The 8763-nt window shown below is 49.3% G+C and overlaps 1 pseudogene; it reads right to left on the reverse strand.

Moving 5' to 3' along the window:
- Positions 1-1775: 1775 nt before the first annotated feature.
- LOC147665100 (U2 spliceosomal RNA) lies at positions 1776-1953 on the reverse strand (annotated as a pseudogene).
- Between the last annotated feature and the right edge of the window lie 6810 nt (positions 1954-8763).

The following is an 8763-nucleotide window of genomic DNA, read 5'->3' on the forward strand; positions in this document are numbered from 1 at the left end:
GAAAGAGGACTCAAGCACAGACCTGTATTGCATGTCAATTAGTTACATCTCAGCTTGTGCCCTTTTAAAACCAAGAAGTTCAACAGCTTCGAGATTCCTTGCACTAACCGTCCATGGGTTTTCTGCAAGCCTGAAAAGCGGGGTGAGAACTCTAAACTGAGAGAATTGCCTCTTAATGTCCCCAGACATTTCTTCCAGATACGCATACAGATTGAGACTGAGCAACATTTCCTGAGCTTTTTCAACCTCTATGTTAAAGCCAGCAACTTAGGAAAATTTGTAAGATCACCATTGTTCAACTGCTCTCGGAACAGCTCGAGTTTACTTTCAAAGGACTATATGGCACTCATCATTGAGGACACCAGTTTCTGTCTACCTTGAAGTGCCAGATTGAGAGAGTTTAAATGTGAGAAGATGTCGCACAGAAAATGGAGCATGGTGAGTCATTGGAAGTTATATAATTCTGGGAAGGACTGCCCTCGACTGATTACAAATTCTTCATTTCTGGAAGCAAAGTAATAAATCTTACTATCACTCTACCTTTGCTCAACCACCTAACTTCAGTATGCAACAACAGGTCTGCATGTTCACATTCGACATCCCTCAGCAATAATTTAAAAAGTCTGTGGTTGAATGCTTTCGCTCAAATAAAATTAACAATTCTCACAACTTGTTTCATAACATCATTTAGTTGTCCTTGTTTTATTTTCGCGCATAATGCTTCCTGATGTATTATGCAATGCTAATCAATTAAAGTGGATGATTGAAGTTTTTTTCTTAACAGAGATACAAAGCCCTTCTCATGCCCCATCTGTAGTAATACTTACAAGATTGTTCAATGGCAGGTGATGAGATTTAAAGAAATTACACATGCTGGCCAACACATCCTCTCCTCTTGTGTGCAAGCGGCAGAGGAGCTCTTCCTTTGGAATGATTTCTTGTTCCAAATACTTCACCCAAATCAATAACTGAGCCACATCACCTACATCTGTGGACTCGTCAACCGCAATGCTAAAGAAAGGGGACAGCATGACTGCATTGATGACCTGTGCTAGAACATTGTCACCAATTGACTCGATTCTGCGTGTGCATGTCGAATCTGACAGTTGTAGTGCACCTATTTCCTTCATAATATTGGATTTATTAAGATAGGTGGCAAATAAAATGTCTGCTGCCGAGAGAAAACACTACTTAACCAGCTGTGCCTTTGTAAATGGCTTTTTATGTTTTGCAAGCCAGTAGCAAATTTGGAAGGATGCCTCGGTTACAGCCTCAGATTCTTTCATCTGGCACAGAAAGAGCTTTTGTTGGGATAGAAGGGCTTGCTTTAGTGATGCCACCTTCGCAGAATGCGGTTTTGAGGACATTGGAAAGTTTTCTGTGAAGTCAGAATGTCGTGTTTTATAGTGCCTCTCCAGGTTATATCTTTTTAGCACATTAACCTTTTCTTTGCAAAGGAGACAAGTACCTTTATCTTTCTGATGCTGGAAAAACAGTCTTTTTCCACATTTGTCTCTTTTCAAAGTGCAGCGTCTGGATGGAGAAGAGAAAAAAAAGAAAAAACAGATTAAAAAAAATGTGAAAATTAAATAAATAATGCATGGCCCGGTGGCCGCAAAGTGGCAAATAAATAAATACATAAATAAGGCAAGACACGGTGACCAGTTTGCTTTTATTCACACGCATACACAATGGTGCCACTTTACAGGGTTTGGTAGTGAAGCACTGCTTTCATTTTCTCGTCTATTTTTCAACAGCATTGTTTTCCCCGGGTGGGGAAGTGCACCATTCCTGGAGGTACTGCAAAACCAGGTTGATGCGTGGAGTGGACAGAGCAAGCTCCAATTCCTTCTCCCTGTTCCAAAAATCTATTTAATAAATGGTCCCCAGATAGAGGACGTATCAGATATTAAACTGATAAGAACAGATTTTTTTTTCAACTTGTTAGGGTGTCGTTTCTGGTTCAGATACATCAATCGTCACGTTCCACAACACCCTATTTATTCGTAAGTCGCTGGTTACAAACATGGCAACAAGTGTACAAGCTATCCCATTGACCTTTTACCTGTGAAGGGAAAAGGTCATGTTAATAAAAGACATACAGTAAGTTATTACATTTACTCCTCCTGTCTACATCCGTGCTCTCCTCTCTCCTATCGCCAAACTGATTCCTGGATTGAAGGGAAGAATAAGCAAAAGACAGGTTAGTCCCTCCAGGGCCCCTTGCGTTACAAGGGGATCCCCTTTGGGGTTGCTTTCTTTGCCTGTGCCTTACTGGGCCCCCTGCATGACAGGGGACCGCTTTGGGTCCTCCGGTTTCGTCCTCGCTATCTCCATCTGATCTGTCCAGTGCTGCGTAGGCCCGCAGGAGGCTGTGGATCATCTTACAACACAGCAGGGTTGATATCTCCTTTTTCCCTACTACCAGGTGGTTTCAGGAAAACAAAAGATTATCTTTTATCAGCACATGAGCCTCCAGCAGTCCTGGAGGTCACCCTGCGCATGTGTCCCTGGGAACAGTCCATACATCAGAGTCAGCGGTGATGCAGGTTATGGGTATCCAGGCCCTGAGCTCTGTGCCAATGGCCCTCAACAAATCCAGTGCGTATGTGCACTCCCAGAAGAGATGGTATGTTGTCTCGTCCGCGGTGCATTCTCTTGGGCAGGACTTGTATCGGTTGAGTCATCTTGCGTGCATGAAGGCTCTCAGAGGGATTCCTCCTTGGATGGCCATCCAGGTGGTGTCGTTGTGCTGGTTTGTCAGGCGTTTAGATGCAACGTTTCATCACACGTGGTCCGCTGTGGCTGAGGGGAGGGCGCCGATCGGTTCGCTGATGTCTCTGGCACGTATCTGTTGTTGGACAAGTTGGGGGGTCAATGTGGCGGGACTACTTGCCTCCAGTCCGAACTCCTTTACAAACTTCTCCACTTCTTTGTAGTACCATGGGGTCTCCCAGTTGTACGTGACGGTCATCAGCCACTCTACCCATCCGAGGCATCTCCAGGTTGGCAGCAGGAAGAAGCGTGCCATCAGGAAGCCGGCGTGGCTCTTGTCTTCAGCCCTCAGGGTGGTCCTCACGCAGTTGCACACAAAGGTTCCCCTCAGGATGGTGGCGATGTCCGGCACTCCCTTGCCTCCCTTGTCGTGTGTCTTGAACATCACCGCCCTCTTCACTCTGTCCATCTTCGAGCTCCAGATGAAGTAGAAGATCATTCTCATAATGGCCTTGGCCGTTCTGGTCTGCACTGGCCATACTTGGGTGACGTACTGGAGCACTGGCAGCGTCTCGTTCAGCAGGACCAAAGACTTCCCTTCGATCGACCGCTTCCGGAGGCTCCAAAGTCCCAGCTTCTGCCTCGTCTTCGACAGACTTTCCTCCCTGGACTTCTCTGCTGCACCTTTTCCTTTTTTTAATGTATATATTTTTTTTTTACTTTTATTATGTTGAAACCTTGTACACAGCATGAGGCCACAACCCGGAGGCCGGCAGCAGGATCAGCAGCAGCATTGGGCTCGACAGCAATTATACACAGCCAATTGGCCGACAACCCGGGGGTCCGGTGGCGTCTTGAATAAAGTCTTGCCTACACTTTTATACATATGAAGTAACTCTACAACATACTGTACTGTTAGGCTCAGTAGAAGGGGCTCACCGCCCCCCAAGGCCTCAGGGCTGTCTCCCCGCCGTGTGCAGCACCACTTACCCTCAATCGTTTCTTATTGAAAACAAATCCCAAATAACCACCCACCCCTATCTCAGTGTCTCCCCCCCTCCCCCTGCTCTGCCTCAACTAAAGTGAAGAACTTTGCCCCGCCATGTGCCCGTACCTCTCTGTGTGGAGATGTTAGTGTAGTGGGGGGTCTAGACCCGTAAATATGAAGCTGGGTAACTAGTCGGCCAGGTCATCACTCGCAAACAGGGTTCTGGTTACTTCTGCTGTGCCACGCCTGTGTATGCACCGTCAATCCAGGACCACAGCCTCGCCCCGTGTCGGCTCTCTTCCTACAACAATCACTGAGCGGCACGGCACCCTGCATCAGGGAGCACACCGCCCAGGCACTCTCATCCCTCAGTGTCCTCCACTCGCAGCGCACTCTCTGTGTCTTTTATTCTGAGATATTCTTGATAGAGGCTCCAGAAATTCTTTGGGCGACTCGTGGGGGGGAGTAGTTCACTGTAGCATTCCGTCTGCATACAGCAGTATTTCATGTCCTGTTCCCACCTCTTCATGGTCGGCAGGAGGCATCTCATCCAGCACATTGCAACGACTCGTCTGGCCACTAGCATGCCCATATCCGTTAGGCACCGGGCCGCGACAGGGAGGCCCCGAGAATAGCCCAGTAGTGCCAGAGCAGGGTCGGGAGAGAGTTCAATTTCTAGGATCGCACTCATTTCATTGAATATCCCGGTCCAGAATTTTTGGAATCCCTGGCACTGCCACGGCAAGTGTATAAAGTCCGCTATCGGAGCATGGCACCGTTCGCGTTCGGCAGATTGACGGAGGCCGTATCTATGGAGCCTCTCCGGAGTGTAGTACACTTGTTGAAAGAATTTAAAGTGGACCAGTCTATGTCTGCCGTTTAAGGACAGTTTCCTGGTATTTTTACCGCCGTCAGAATGCCCATTTTCCACAGCGCCTGAATCACTCCCTTTTCCGCCACAGGTGACAACCACTGTGTCCATTCGATAGTCATTAAGGGGGAATATAGCAAAGCGCTGCATTGTGCTCGGAGGAGTGCATTCCAGGCATGGTTATTGGACTTTATCGAATCCAATACACCAGTTCTGCGGTCCGGGGGCGGAATATCGTGGCAGGGAGTGGTAGCGGTTCTGTAAAAAGTCGTTCCAGCCGAACGTCCGGTATTGTCGCCTTACCATGAATCCACATATGCAGATGTGCCGCTTGCGTGACTCTGTAGTACCGTTCCAAGTCCGGTGCATTCAGTCCCCCCAGGTCATACGGTAGCATGAGAGTAGACCATTGTACTCTGGGCTGTTTGCCCCCCCCCCCCCCCAGGCGAGTTTAATAAGTAGTTGTGTTAGTGTGTTGAAGAAGGACTTTGATAGGACAATTGGGATGGTATTAAAGAGGAATAAAAATCTGGGAAGGACCACCATCTTTATTATTGCTATGCGTCCCATTAAGGACAGCGGAAGTTTGGTCCACGTCTCTACGTCATCCTCCAATCTGCTATACGCCACCCCATAATTTTCACGTATTATGATTTCCGGGTCGGAGTGAAGCATGACCCCTAATTACCTGATCGGTTCCGTCGTCCATTGCAACTGGTACTCCATCTCAAAGGACGAGGTCTTCGGGGTCAAAGGGAAGGCCACCGATTTCGACCAGTTGATCCGGAGGCCAGAAAGTGCACCAAAGCGCACCACCTCCCGCAGTACTGAAGAGAGGTTCGACTCAGGGTCACGTATATACAGTAAAGTGTCGTCCGCATAGGTTGAAATGACAATTTTGTATGTAGGGAAGTTCACTCCTTCATTACTATGGTACTCTCTGAGGGCACACGCCAGCGGCTCCGCCACCAACGCATAGAGCAGATGCGAAAGAGGGCAGCCCTGTCTAGTGCCTCTGCAAATCCCAAAGGAGTCCGAGACATGATCCCCCGTGCGTACCCTTGCCGTGGGGTGGTAGTATAGCGCCCCCACTATCTGCAAAAACGACTCGCCCAAACCCAGTCGTCTCAGGACACGAAGCATGAAGGGCCACTCCACAGAGTCAAATGCTTTCTCCATGTCCAGGAAGACAGCCAAGGCCTTGGTGTCTCTCCTGACATGTTGCATAGTCCCCAGTATAGTTCTAATATTATAGGTCAGATTCCTGTTGGGGATGAATCCGGCTTGCTCCGGGGCCACTAGTTCCAGGGCTAATAACGCCAAACGTGTGGCCAAGATCTTTGCATAGAGCTTGGTGTCAACATTCAGAAGCGACAGCGGCCTGTAAGAGCCACTAAGATTCGTAGGTTTACCTGCTTTGAGAATGGTGACTATCAGTGCTTCTCTCATAGATCGTGGCATGCTGCCCTCCACGCAGATATCATCAAATAGTGTGGATAAGTGTGGAATCAGTGCGGCTTTGAATGCTTTATAGAAGCCCACCGTGAGCCCATCCGCCCCGGGGGCGCTGTCCGAGCACATACTCGCGAGCGCACCTGCTATCTCGTCCTTGTGTATGGCTTGCATCAAGAATTCCCGTTCCGAATTAGTCAAGAAGGGCAACTGTATATGACCCAGGTAGTCGTCTATGGCTTCCTCATTGTTCTCAGCCTGAGAGGCTTAGAGCCCCGAATAGTAGTTTCTAAACTCTTCCACAATCTCTGTTTCCTCCGTGAGGAGGCGACCATCCGCCGTCTCCAACTCTGATATCACCTGCGGACGTCTGGAGTTTCTCATTATCCTAGCCAAGAGGGCACCCGGACGGTCTCCCTCCCCGTACGTTCGGGCCGTCACATATTTCCCCATATGCTGTACCTCCCTGTCAGCTTCCTCGTTATATTCTGCTATGAGGGTCTTGATGTCCTCCGACACATCAGCGCCCGGGTCCACTAGTTGTCTCCTCCCCAACTCAGCTAATCGCATCTCCAAGTGCCGCAGTCTGTGGCGTATAGCCTTGAGCACACTCGAGTGCTTTGCCATAGCGATGCCTCTGATGTAGACATTAAACGTTACCCATACGGTTTGGAAGCTATCAATCGACCCCACATTGATTTCAAAGAATTTCTCAATCTCTTCAGCTCGAAAAAGCTCATCCAGTAGAGAGTACGGTAGAAAACGCCACGTGAAAGGCGGGATCCTCTGCGCTGGAGTCTCTAGAACCAAGAGGAGTGGCGAGTTGTCCGAGAGGGTGCGTGGCAGCACCGTACAAGATTTTATGTATCCCGTAACCGAGGATGATGCCAGCCAATAGTCAATTCTGGTGTGTATGTCGTGGTATGCCGAGTAATGTGTGTACCCCCCTCTCGCAGCGTGCCCGCTTCTCCATACATCCACTAAATCTAGTTGAATAAGTTCAGAGTGTATTTTCAGTGCAGCAGCCGTAGGTCTGCTCGGCGGGCCTGAGGACCTGTCTAGCGCTGGGTCTAACACCAAGTTTAAGTCTTCCCCCCCATAAAGCATTTTCGTAGAGGAATATGCACGACAGTGCTGGGCTAGGACATCATAAAAATCTGGGGAATCGTAGTTAGGGCCATATACGTTAACCACTATTAAATCGTGCCCCCTCCCCACACACCTGGAGATTAGAAAACAAACTTCCCGGTCTGCTCTCAGTAATGACAGGGTCAGTTATGACTTTGGGTTTACCCAAGTTATAACCCCTCTAGCATGGGTTGTGAATCCAGCAGCAGTGAAATTACCCGCCAGCCCCTTGCTAAGGAACATTCTACTCGTGAGCGGTAGGTGCGTTTCCTGGTTTAGGGCCAGATCTACATTGACGCTGTAAGTAATTCAGGACTTTTCTGAGTTTACGATAATCATTCAACCCCCGCACATTTCACGTAAGCGCTCTAAGCATTCCTGGCCACCCCTCCACTGTTATATCGTCAGAACTAGCCATCGCAGAAGTGGGGAAGACCAGTGTGGGACAGATGGCATCTCCAAGGCCAGTGTAGGCAGTGCAAGCAGACAGAGCAAACAAAATTGTACCCAAAAACTCCCAAACCCTCCCACCCTACTCCCACAGCAGACCCCCCTAACTTGGCCATGCAGGTTCCCATCCCGCCCTCCCCACCCCGGTACCATCTCCCTCAACATAGCAACAAGAACGTCAGTAGTGCATTGCGCTCTGGGGCCAAGGTCGCCGAACAGCTCGTTACCTCCAATAGTGTAAAAAATCACCATGTCAGGCTGTCAACCCTCCTTCCGCCTCGCACTATCATAGCTGTAAACAGAGCTGTGCAGTCGCACTTCAGATTATTCAATGCAATCCGCAGCACTCCTCCCCCCCAACATCTGTCCCCCCCCTCCCCACACACCCCATGGACTCTCAGTGTACTATGCGCCCACGCCGGTCGCAAGAGAATAGATGCATTTACAGTCAAAGATCAAAAACAACACCACCTTTCTCTCCCTCCACCACTTATCTGACAGGATTCCTCCATCAGTATAGCAGGCCAGGACAAAGGACACGCCCTCCCAGTCGTAGGACGCAGTCTCACACTCCACTCCGGATCTCCCCTATGTCGGGGCTCCATAACTGTCTGGTCTCATAGTCATTCCTGGTCGTCTAGATGACTATTTTCTCCTTCCGGCTGGCTTTCTGCATTATCGTTCCTCTGTTCCCTCGACCACCGCTTCATCGCTTTTAGTAACTCTTTCGGGTCCGTGAAAATATGCAAGTGGCCCTGCCTATTAACACGAAGTTTGGCTGGGTAAAGCATCGCATAGTCCATGCCCAGCTCTCTGAGTCGTTTCTTGTGAGGAACGAAGTGCTTGCGTGCTTCTTGTACTTTCGCAGTGAAATCTGGGAATATTGATATTGCCGAACCTTCATATTGAAGTGGATCTTCGATCTAGCCAGTCTGAGGGCAGTGTCCCTGTCGCGATAGTTGAGCAGCTTGGCTAGGATCGGGCGGGGTGGCGCTCCCAGCTTAGGGCGGGGGCCCAGAGACCTGTGAGCACGCTCCACTACAAACATAGTCGAGAAAACTCCATCACCAAAAAGGGCCGTGAGAAGTCTTTCCACGAAGAGCTCCATCACGCCAGTCTGCGTGGTCTCCGGCAGACTCATTATGCGAAGTTTGCTGCG

Source organism: Lissotriton vulgaris, unplaced genomic scaffold, assembly GCF_964263255.1.
Source record: "Lissotriton vulgaris unplaced genomic scaffold, aLisVul1.2 SCAFFOLD_2858, whole genome shotgun sequence".
NCBI lineage: Eukaryota > Metazoa > Chordata > Amphibia > Caudata > Salamandridae > Lissotriton > Lissotriton vulgaris.